Here is a 12,500-nt window from a genome sequence, read left to right as displayed (position 1 = left end):
AGACCTGTGGTTAAATTTACTTGAAGAACATAAATTGCACAGTCAAACCTCAAACATTAATTTAGAAGTCGCTGTGTTTTAAACATGCATGTTGCTACTACAATGCTAATTAAGGACTACAACAACCATCAGCACGAGAGATTTGTGTATTATGTATTGGACGACTGTTGTAGTCCTTTTTAGCGTGGGTTAGCACAGTGCATAATGGCTTCAAAATCTACGAATGTGAGTAATTCATGTTCTGAAATAAAACGAGAATGTCTCTGTGGCAGGGCGGAGGGCGGGGCCGGGTCGTGATCCTACACACCCGGTCCCGTATTAGGCTAATCACGCCTCCGGGAGGGATAAAGTTGGACTGCAGAGGATCGTGCGGGAGAGAGAGATCGTTTATGGACATGTCCGTCATGTGTGTGTGTGTTTGTCTTTTGTTTGATGTTGTAAAATTAAACTATTATATATATCGACAAGCCGGTTCTCACCTCCTCCTTTCCATTGACTGCGTTACACTGGTGTCGGGAAGGAGGGATACGCCGCAGTAGAGTTCTCGCCACTACCGTCCACCCCAATGCAGCAGCCGCGACCATCTGCTGGGGGACGAGGAGCCCAGCCGCCTGGAAGAGGACGATGGCCGCCGACCGTGAGGGGAGAAGGGGCTCCTAACCGACCTCCTAGAGCGGTCAGGGCCGCTGCCAGGGGTGCAGGAGTCACCTACCGGCCGCTGAAACGCAACAGGGTTTGAGACCGCTGACCGCGAGCGGGGAGGGGCTCGCTGCCGACCGCCTGGAGCGGGAGAACCGCTGCCAGGGGCGGGGGGAGACCCCTTCTGTTCCCCAAGAACGCGGCGGGGCATTCCGTACGTCATGCTGGGGGCTACCCAGCCTGAGAGAACGAGGGAGGAATGTGGCAGGGCGGAGGGCGGGGCCGGGTCGTGATCCTACACACCCGGTCCCATATTAGGCTAATTAAGCCTCCGATAGGGATAAAGGTCGACTGCAGAGGATCGTGCGTGAGAGCGAGATTGTTTACGGACATGTCCGTCATATGTGTGTGTTTGTCTTTTGTTTGAGTTGTTAATTTAAATATTATTTATATCGTCAAGCCGGTTCTCGCCGCCTCCTTTACCATTGATCACTTCACAGTCACATTCAAAGCCTTCCGGCTTTATCCAACAAACTGACGTCACGGCTGAACAGCTCCATTTACTGTACACATAAACATAAGGTCAAAACATAACACAGATCGAAGAGGAAACTCAATGTGAGTTTTTACGTTGTAGCATTTCGCTTGTAGCTTCATGAAACAAGCAGAATATAAAAACAGCAGATGCTCCAGATTAAAACGAGCCCAAATAGAGTGTGATGTGCTGCACGTTTATATAAAGCAACCTCAGATATCTCTGGATACAAAGCAGATCAATCAGAACTGTTGTCAGCATAGACACGGGGTGTAGTTACACTTTAGTAGAGGTGCAGATCAGGGTACGACATGTGCAACGCCGTCGCCACGAGGGGGGAACAAGCAGCCTTCAGGGTGAATAACGCATCATCTCAGTGAAATCCCAGATCCCAGAGACGTCAGATGTATTAATGCATTATACACAATGCCACAAGAAGCACAATATGAATATGAATAATGGTCCCTGTGCGCAGTACAACTCTTTTCTTATGTAACGAGTTCACCGCGCTCAAATATAACATGTAAATCATAGCCGGACCCGGTTCTGTCAAAGCGATGTAAGCCGCTCAAAGCGCACAGTCGGAGTTTAGCATGACCAAAGATTTACTTCAATAGGATTATATTCTTTATTTCTACTGAACAATCAGACAGTTTCTCAGTCTGCAGACGAGCCAAACAAACGAAAGCGTTGGGGATTTGATGCGGTTCACAGTTCACTGAGTAGCTTTTGCACCTCCAGTTGGCCTAAAAAACAGAGCAACCTGCTTCCTGCGCTCTCGGGGCTCAATGCAGCGGCCCAAAACTGTGGGCTAATACTTTCAATAGTGCTCTAAATCTCTCCACCCCTGTGAGAGCACGGAGAAAAGTCCGAGGTATGGAGAATCATGGGAAGAGGGACGTCCGAGCATGAGAGAATGCGAATAGAGAAGTAAAACGTACAGTTAACAATAGAACTGGTCCGACGGGGATTGAAAGGCCATCTGACGTTCTCATGTTTTCTCTGGTCCAGTGATCTTCAGTCAGCGTCTGGAGCGCTTCAAAGGCACAGTTCACCCAAAACGGGCATTTGTGTCATTATTTACTCACCCTCATGTGGTTCCGAACCTGTCTGCGGTCATTTGTGTGCGACCACATCGGTCAAGCTCCAAAAAAAAACGGCATAAAAGCAGGGATGGGTTATAATATCGATATCCCATAATATTCCATATCCTTTCACTGCATGTTGAGAGTTAAAGTTTGATTTGACTTAGGAGTGGGTGACATTATGGTATGTATGATATGTATGGTATGTATGGTATGTATGGTGGGGTGGTGATGGCGCAATGGATAAGACACATGCCTTTGGTGTGAGAGACCTGGGTTTGAATCCACTGTGAGACACCATTGTGTCCCTGAGCAAGACACTTAACCCCTAGTTGCTCCAGAGGTGTGCGACCTCTGACATATATAACAATTGTAAGTCGCTTTGGATAAAAGCGTCAGCTAAATGAATAAATGTAAATGTAAATGTATGATAAACCAGTACAAATTTGGCAACCGGTATAGTTTTTCATTATCCCCTTTTTTCTTCCCAATTTGGAACACCAGAGTCCTCGTGGTGGCGTAGTGACTCGCCTCAATCCGGGTGGCGGAGGATGAATCTCAGTTGACTCCATGTCTGAGACCGTCAATCGGCGCATCTGATCACGTGACTCATTGTGCGTGACACCGCGGAGACTCACAGCACGTGGAGGCTCATGCTACTCTCCACGATCCACACACAACTCACCACACGCCCCATTGAGAGAACCACTAATCACCACCACGAGGAGGTTACCCCATGTGACTCTACCCTCCCTAGCAACCGGACCAATTTGGTTGCTAAGGAGACCTGACTGGAGTCACTCGGCACGCCCTGGATTCAAACTCACGACTCCAGGTGTGATAGTCAGCGTCAATATAAATGTATAAATTCTGAAATATTGTATACTGATTTTCTGAATCGTGATTCGTTCATTTTGAACAGTTGAAATTGATTATTGGCCAACGCTAACGATGCATATGAATCGGCAGGATTACTAATCAATGCATAGAAAGAAACGAGTGAATCGTTACAACGTCATCTACCATTAAAGTATGTTAAAAGTAGTCCACAAGAAGTCTTCAGAAGTCATACAATAATATTGAGTGAGAAACAGTCTCAAATTCAAAGTTATTATTAACTGATTATCTTTTAAATGATGGTCGTTTACACAAAGCTATACTATGACATCTGAAGACTTGGAGTTAAGCACACATGGATATATAGACACAGGGCTTTATGGTTTTTTTTTGGGAGATTGACAGACGTGGTCACTATGAACTCTATGAGCTGCATGAAGGTAAAAGACAACAATATAGAGTATACCGGTTTGGAACGACATAAGGGTGAGTAAATAATAACAACTGGTGAGCTACACCTTTTAAGTGATGAGTTGAGTTCTGTGTCGGCTGGCACTGAAGGATTGTGGGCAAAGGATGCCCTGCTGCATTATTTATGAGCAGTGGCACATCTTCAGATTAAATATATTCTGATTTGACAGAAGCACAAACAGAAGGTCTCGCTTGTGTCTCGATGTATCATTTAAATGATGAGAACATTGGCGGTGTGAGCCAGAATGCCCGACACCCCTCACGTCCGTAGGAGAAGAAGAGCGCAGCAGAGCGTCGCGGAGTGAGATGAAGGTCAGTTTCCAGTAACGGCTGCCGTTTATTTCGGTTTGCTTTAGTTTATGTGCATTTTCACCTCAAACTGGCGATGTATGAGGAATGACAAAGTGCTGTGAAAAAGTTTTTGCCCCATCCCGATTTCTTCTGTTTTTGTGGATATCTCATACTACATTGTCTCAAAAGTTATTAAAAAGTTATCAGATACCAACTGGGCCTCTGTGAAAAAGTATTTGCCCCCAAATCTATGGAACTGCATTCATAATGGGGTTCAGCTGGACTAGACATACGCAGACCTGATTACTGTCAGCCCTGTTCAATCACATCAACACCTAAATTCAACTTTTTCAGCAGCATCTCACCCTGTGGCACACAATTTTTTAATGTTGAAAGCAATTCCAGAAATGATGATGGAAAAGGGGATTGAAATCATTGGCGTTGTTAAGTCTGGGTGTGTGTGAGTGTGTGTGTGCGTGTGTGTGTGCGTGCGTGCATGCGTGTGCGTGTGAGTGTGTGTGTGTGAGTGTGTGCGTGCGTGTGAGAGTGTGTGTGTGAGTGTGTGTATGTGTGTGCGTGTGAGAGTGTGTGTGTGTGTGTGTGTGTGTGAGTGTGTGCGTGCGTGTGAGAGTGTGTGTGTGTGAGTGAGTGTGAGTGTGTGTGTGTGTGTGTGTGTGAGTGAGTGAATGTGAGTGAGTGAGTGTGAGTGTGTGTGTGAGTGTGTGTGTGTGCGTGTGAGAGTGTGTGTGTGTGAGTGTATGTGTGTGCGTGTGAGAGTGTGTGTGTGTGTGTGAGTGTGTGTGTGAGAGTGTGTGTGAGTGTGTATGTGTGTGTGTGTGAGTGTGTGTATGTGTGTGCGTGTGAGAGTGTGTGTGTGTGAGTGAATGTGAGTGAGTGAGTGTGAGTGTGTGTGTGAGTGTGTGTGTGAGAGTGTGTGTGAGTGTGTATGTGTGTGAGTGTGAGTGTGTGTGTGTGTGAGTGAGTGTGAGTGAGTATGAGTGTGTGTGTGAGTGTGTGTATGTGTGTGCGTGTGAGAGTGTGTGTGTGTGAGTGTGAGTGTGTATGTGTGTGCGTGTGAGAGTGTGTGAGTGTGAGTATGTGTGTGCGTGTGAGAGTGTGTGTGTGTGTGTGTGTGAGTATGAGTGTGTGTGTGTGTGTGTGTTTTGATTAAATTCCAATAATATATTCACACTCCGATTATTTACAATAACGGCATTGTGCGCAATTATATACAGACGTCTACTTGCATGTATTGCAATCATACTGAATGCAGCACTAACTTTGCACGACTCCTCCTCCTTTCTTTGACAGAGACAATCACAGTTGCGAAGCAACCATCAACCACGGGAAAGATTAGACCTAGAATCTTCAAAATCTAAAAACGCCCCTGATTGAAATGCATCAGTCTGGGACGGGTTAAAGTTGTTCCAAAGGCTCTGGGACTCCAAAGAACCCCAGTGAGAGCCGTTATCTCCAAATGGAGAACACTCGACACAGTAGTGAACCCTCCCAGAAGTGGCCGTCCTGCCAAAGTTCCTCCAAGAGCACAGCGACGACTCATCCAGGAAGTCACAAAACAGTCAAGGATAACATCCAAGGAACTGCAGGTGTCTCTCGCATCACTAAAGATCACTGTTCATGACTCCACTATCAGAAAGACACTGGGCAAAGTCCTGATTTGAACCCGATGATGCTGTGGCAGGACCTTAAACGGGCAGTTCATGCTCAAAAGTCTGAACTAAAGCAGTTCTGTGAAGAAGAGCGGGACAGAATTCCCCCACAGTGTTGTGAACGACTGAACTCCAGTTATCAGAAGCGTTCGGTCGCAGCTGTTGCTGCTAAATGTGGCACAACCAGCTGTTGTACTTTCTTTCAATAATATGAATTTGTTATATATGACCGTCAACTAATGACTCAATTAATTAATGTTATGTTTGATACCATGATGAATACATGATATATGTTGTTTATAAGTGATGCAGGTTTATACAGGTTTACACGTCGCTCATCGTTGCGTAATTGTTTAAGCTCATCTTCCGTATGTTGTTTCCCACATGAATGTCAAAGTAACAAACTTCTGACTCATTTTATAGAAGCGTCACATTTGTATTATACTTATGATGGTTATTATATCATTATTTACTTTTAGTTAAATATATTAAACAATGTTAACCTCAGTGCTGATATTTACTGGGATGCCTCAAAATGTGTAAAGAGTTTTTTTCCTTTTTAGATTCGTATGTAGCTATATTGATTCAAAAGTGTGAGCGCATGTGTGTGTGATGGTGAGATTATGTGTGTGTGCGTGTGTGTGTGATGGTGAGAGCGCGTGTTTGTGTGTGTGATGGTGAGTGTGTGTGCGTGTGTGTTTTGTGTGTATAAGTGTGTGAGAGCGTGTGTGCATTGTGTGCGTGCGTGCGTATTTGTGTGCGTGTGTTGTTATTGTGCGTAAGAGTGTTTTGTGTGTGTGTGAGAGAGTGTGTGTGTGCGTATTTATTTGCGTGTGTGAGTGTGGTGCGTGTTTGTGTGCGTGTCTGTGCACGTTGGTGTGTGTTTGTGTGTATGTGTATGCATGTGTGTGTGCTTGTTGGGGTGTGTTTGTGTGTATGTGTGTATGCATGTGTGTGTGCTTGTTGGGGTGTGTTTGTGTGTATGCATGTGCATGTGAGTGCTTGTGTGTGTGTGTGCGCGTGTGTGTTAAAGTCTGAATATCTGTATATATATATTTACACATCAGAGTTTCATGACATCTCAATTTATGTATAAAACATAATGAATTGTTAAGCATACAATAATAAAGTTTGTAGTTTTGAAACTAATTGAAGAGTTATTAATCCATCACAGCATCACAGATAATCAGAACTCCATCAGCCTTGCAAATGAATGGACTCTAAAATATATAATAACAATCTCCTCCATCATCATATAAATTCTATACACAAGCTCTAATAAATATTTAATGTCAAAGTTCAAGCCGTCTGTCCTGTGATCCTTACGGGCCGAGCCGAGGGCGCTTCATGAAGAACCGATTATATTACTGGCCCACAATTAATCCATTTGTCCCGCACAGTGACAGACTCCAAATATTAATTGGTGCCCGAGCACGCTGACAGAAAGCGCTTAACTTTTAAGCGGCGCTTTACAATGGCCAGTGTCAAGCGTATGTTTGTCACGTCCACCGTTATTGATTACCTGCCAGATTCACTTGAAATAATTAAAAGTATATTTTACATATTTATAAAGCACACTTTCACGGGCGCTACTTAATTTTCCATTAGTAAAATGCACTCTGTGAAGTGTGAGGTGCGGGCAGGGGGGCGAGACGGGAAATGAGTAATCGCGGTAATTGCACTCAGAAAGACAATAAGTGAGTCATAAAGGCCACTTTTATTGGTCGCTCTGACAATGACATGTCTCTTATCCAGATAAGTTTGCAGCAGACAGAGAAGAATTAGGAAGATAAGACGTTTATAAGAACTGAGGGCAAAGACTGCTGTTTACAGCTAAACAATCATATCCAGTATATCACCTGTTATTCAAACTGAATATGGTAAATGGTCTGCACTTATATAGCGATTTTTTAACCTTTACAGTATTCAAAGCGCTTTACACTGTGACTCATTCACACACACACACACACACACACACCACCAATGATGGCGCTAGCCTGGCATTTGGAGCAACTTGGTTCAGTGTCTTGCCCAAGGACACTTCAGCATGTGGAGTCGTGTGGAGTCGTGTGGAGTCCTGTGGAATCGTGTGGAGCCCTGTGGAGTCGTGTGGTGTCCTGTGGAGTCGTGTGAAGTCCTGTGGAGTCCTGTGGAATGGTGTGGAGCCGTGTGGAGCCCTGTGGAGTCCTGTGGAGTCGGGTGGTGTCCTGTGGAGTCGTGTGGTGTCCTGTGGAGTCCTGTAGAATCGTGTGGAGTCCTGTGGAGTCGTGTGGAGTCCTGTGGAGTCGTGTGGAGCCCTGTGGAGATGTGTGGAGTCGTGTGGAGTCCTGTGGAGCCCTGTGGAGCCCTGTAGAGTCGTGTGCAGATGTGTGGAGTCCTGTGGAGTCCTGTGGAGCCCTGTGGAGTCGTGTGGAGCCGTGTGGAGTCGTGTGGAGACGTGTGGAGTCCTGTGGAGCCCTGTAGAGTCGTGTGGAGCCGCTGTGGAGACGTGTGGAGATCGTGTGGAGCCCTGTGGAGCCCTGTGGAGACGTGTGGAGATGTGTGGAGTCGTGTGGAGTGCTGTGGAGTCCTGTGGAATCGTGTGGAGTCCTGTGGAATCGTGTGGAGCCCTGTGGAGACGTGTGGAGCCCTGTGGAGACGTGTGGAGTCCTGTGGAGCCCTGTAGAGTCGTGTGCAGATGTGTGGAGTCCTGTGGAGTCGTGTGGAGTCCTGTGGAGTGCTGTGGAGTCCTGTGGAGTCCTGTGGAATCGTGTGGAGTCCTGTGGAATCGTGTGGAGTCCTGTGGAGTCGTGTGGAGCCCTGTGGAGACGTGTGGAGACGTGTGGAGTCCTGTGGAGCCCTGTAGAGTCGTGTGCAGATGTGTGGAGTCCTGTGGAGTCGTGTGGAGTCCTGTGGAGTGCTGTGGAGTCCTGTGGAGCCGTGTGGAGTCCTGTGGAGCCGTGTGGAGTCCTGTGGAGTCGTTTGGAGCCGTGTGGAGTCGTCTGGAGTCCTGTGGAGTGCTGTGGAGTCCTGTGGAGTGCTGTGGAGTCGTGTGGAGTCCTGTGGAGTCGTGGAGTCCTGTGGAGTCCTGTGGAGCCGTGTGGAGTCGTTTGGAGTCCTGTGGAGTGCTGTGGAGTCCTGTGGAGTGCTGTGGAGCCCTGTGGAGATGTGTGGAGTCGTGTGGAGTCCTGTGGAGCCCTGTGGAGCCCTGTGGATATGGAGTAAGATTACTCTCAAAAAGATGTATGCACAACTTTAAGCATTCGTATTCGTATTTGTAAACATTTGTGCGTAAATTAACTTAGGCATGCAAAATTACGTTTTCATACACCTGAGTCAATAAAATTACATTTGTGTTTTTATGTGAGTGTGACTCTAACGTGTCAGTGATCCTTGAGTCCAGACGCTGCAGTAACTGAGTAGCCAGTGGTCCCTGTAAATGCCAAAATACATATTAGATGCAATACACGGTACCGTTAACTTAGCCGTACCAATTCAACATTATGTAACGTTAGGCTAGATAGACATTCAAAACATTACAACTGAAGTATGTTTGCAAACGAATAGGCGTAGCTAAGTTAACTTCATCATTATTTTGCAAGCTAAAGAAATTAACGTTACTTCGTCTGGTTCAGTTGTCATTACTGCTCTGGTCGACATTGCTAAACATATGATAGCAGTTAAGTTTATTTCAGGTAACGTTATTGCATATCTTGCAGTTCAGTGTCAATCGGCGAAACAGGTCAAGTTCTAACATCACTAACTATAACGTTACTTTCACACAGAGCACTTAATCAACGCTAACGTCGTCTAGCACTAGTTACCAGCAAGTAAATATCATTTGCAAGCTAAAGCAATAACGTCTTTGAGTTGCAGAAATGTACATCATTATAAAGTGCTATCATAAGTGTAAAATCGTATAAAAAATGTTGAATAAACACGTTATTTACTTTACCTGTGATGCTGAGCCTAGGCTAGCAGCCTCAGGTCTGTTGTTAGCCATCTTTCGCCTTTGACGCATGCGCGTTAGATGGGAATCGAGGTTCGATTACCTGCCCTGTGAAGGCAGTGACGTCATTTACAACTGTTCTTTACTCGTACCCACAAACTTGAATTTGTGTTCATAGTGAAGAATTCTTAGTCGTAGAAATCAGAGTTGTACTCATGAATGTTTACAGTCATAGCTTCTAGAGTCACACTCACATAAAAACACAAATGTAATTTTATTGACTCAGGTGTATGAAAACGTAATTTTGCATGCCTAAGTTAATTTACGCACAAATGTTTACAAATACGAATACGAATGTTTAAAGTTGTGCATACATCTTTTTGAGAGTAATCTTACTCCATATGTGGAGACCTGTAGAGTCGTGTGGAGTCCTGTGGAGCCGTGTGGAGTCGTGTGGAGTCGTTTGGAGTCCTGTGGAGTCGTGTGGAGTCGTGTGGAGTCCTGTGGAGCCGTGTGGAGTCGTTTGGAGTCCTGTGGAGTGCTGTGGAGTCCTGTGGAGTGCTGTGGAGTGCTGTGGAGTCCTGTGGAGTCCTGTGGAGTCCTGTGGAGTGCTGTGGAGTGCTGTGGAGTGCTGTGGAGTCCTGTGGAGTGCTGTGGAGTGCTGTGGAGTCCTGTGGAGTGCTGTGGAGTGCTGTGGAGTGCTGTGGAGTCGTGTGGAGTCGCTGTGGAGTCCTGTGGAGTGCTGTGGAGTCGTGCTACTCTCCACGATCCACACACAACTCACCACAAACCCCATTGAAAGCAAGAACTACTAATCACCATCACAATGAGGTTACCCCATGTGACTCCACCCTCCCTAGCAACCGGACCAATTTGGTTGCTTAGGAGACATGGCTGGAGTCAATCAGCACGCCCTTGATTCAAACGCACGACTCCAGGTGTGATAGCGTCAATACTCGCTGAGATACCCCAGAACCCAAAAACAATGTGTATTTTAATGTTTATGGATTGACTCCATTCACTTCCATTGTAGGTGACTTATGGTGCGTTCACATGATGTCGGATTTTCCGTTATTATGTCTTTGTACAATTTGTAATTACAATCTGTGAACTCTGAATTCTAAGAAAGCTCCAAGTTGACAGTTGTGATGACACGTAAAATCTAAAACAGTTGAAGACAGTTTATATGTTTGTTTGATATTACATTTTATTTTGACACCGTTACCAGGAGCCTTTCTTTATCGTGTTACTATTGTAAAAATCAGGGTACATTCAAAGAGCATAAAGAGTGTAAGGGTAAAGGGTGAAGGGTGTAATCCATGCTGATGGCGGATAGATGATATTGTGTGTATGACACACACAGTCTGAGCTCCAGTGAGACAGCAGCACAATCCACTGACCTTTATGGATTTTCTGCGTTCACTTTGAAAAATGAGCCATAAAGCAAACATAAAAGTGGTCATTTTTCCACAGCGGTCAGACCTTGAATTGCTCTAGAGAGGGAGTCACACACACACACACACACACACACACACACACACACATATATATATTGGAGTGACACTGTGTGTGTCAGTGAGCTTTAAAGAGGTCAAATGCTCATCGTGTAGATTAGTGTGTGTACAGTCATCTATCGATGGAACATCTCCATTTCCTCTCTCATGAGGGCAACATATGTTTCATGTTCACAGTATCGGCAGAAGAAATCTCTGGGTGGTTCCCATCATTCACCTGATGCAGACACACATGGACACTTTACACACATGCATTGTGTTCATTTAGGCAGTGTGCACTGTATTTCATCTGTAGTGTTTGCAAATTCAAGCATCACTGTTACAATTAAACGTTCAGTGTGTAGCTCATCCTGTTTGTGCTCCAGACATAAATGATCCCTCAAATAATGTGCCTTTTTGAGGAGAGGTGTGCTGTTTCTTTACTAACAGATCACACTTACAGTTTTCACCTGAAAAACCCCATAGACTTACATTGAAGGAGGGTCCTCCAGTCAGATCGAGAGAATTTCACTTCAGCCAGTAAACAAGCACATTTAGCAACCACCTAGAAACTACCCAGAACAATCTCGCAACCACCTAAAAGCCACCTATAACATCCTAGCAACCACCTAGGAACTCCACAAAACACCCTATCAGCCACCCAATAGACCCTAGCAACCACTTAGAAACCATTCAGAACACCTAAGCAAACAACTAGAAAGTAATTACTCAAAATAATCAAGCAGAAACCACCAGAACACCCCAGTAATCACCTAGACACCACCCAAAACACCCTAGCATCCATCCAGAACATCCTAACAACCACTTACAAACAACACAAAAAACCCTAGCAACCATTTAAAAGCCACCCAGACCACCTAGAAACCAACCAGAACACCCTAGCAACCACCTAAAAAATCTTAGCAACTGCCAAGGAACTTCACAAAACACCCTATCAACCACTTAGAAACCATCCAGAATACCCAAACAAACATCTATAAAGTAATCACTCAAAACAATCTAGCAGCAACCAGAACACCCTAGCAACAACCAAAACACACTAGCAACCATTACCCAAAACCCATTTCAACCATCCAACACCCAGCAATCACCTAAAAGACACCTATAACATTCTAGCTACCACCTAGGAACTCCACAAAACACCCTATCATCCACCCAAAAGACCCTAGCAACCACTTAGAAACCATCCAGAACACCCAAGCAAACACCTACAAAGTAACCACTCAAAACAATCTAGTAGAAACCACCAGAATACCCCAGTAATCAAATAGAAACAACGCAAAACACCCTAGCATCCATCCAGAACATCCTAACAACCACTTACAAACAACCCGAAAAACCCTAGAAACCATTTAAAAGCCACCCGGACCACCTAGAAACCAACAAGAACACACTAGCAACCACCTAAAAAATCCTAGCAACTGCCAAGGAACTTCACAAACACACTATCAACCACTTAGAAACCATCCAGAATACCCAAGCAAACATCTATAAAGTAATCACTCAAAACAATCTAGCAGCAACCCAGAA

General features: G+C 45.2%; 1 protein-coding gene across 1 annotated transcript in view; it reads right to left on the bottom strand.

Annotated features, from left to right (window-relative positions):
• Positions 1 to 12,500, bottom strand: part of LOC127617620 (inositol polyphosphate-5-phosphatase A) — a 257,918-nt gene that overhangs the window by 127,677 nt on the left and 117,741 nt on the right. The gene's annotated exons all lie outside the window — the stretch shown is intronic.

This window comes from Xyrauchen texanus, chromosome 24 (genome assembly GCF_025860055.1).
Source record: "Xyrauchen texanus isolate HMW12.3.18 chromosome 24, RBS_HiC_50CHRs, whole genome shotgun sequence".
Classification (NCBI taxonomy): Eukaryota; Metazoa; Chordata; class Actinopteri; order Cypriniformes; family Catostomidae; genus Xyrauchen; species Xyrauchen texanus.
This window is presented reverse-complemented; position numbering and strand designations above follow the sequence as displayed.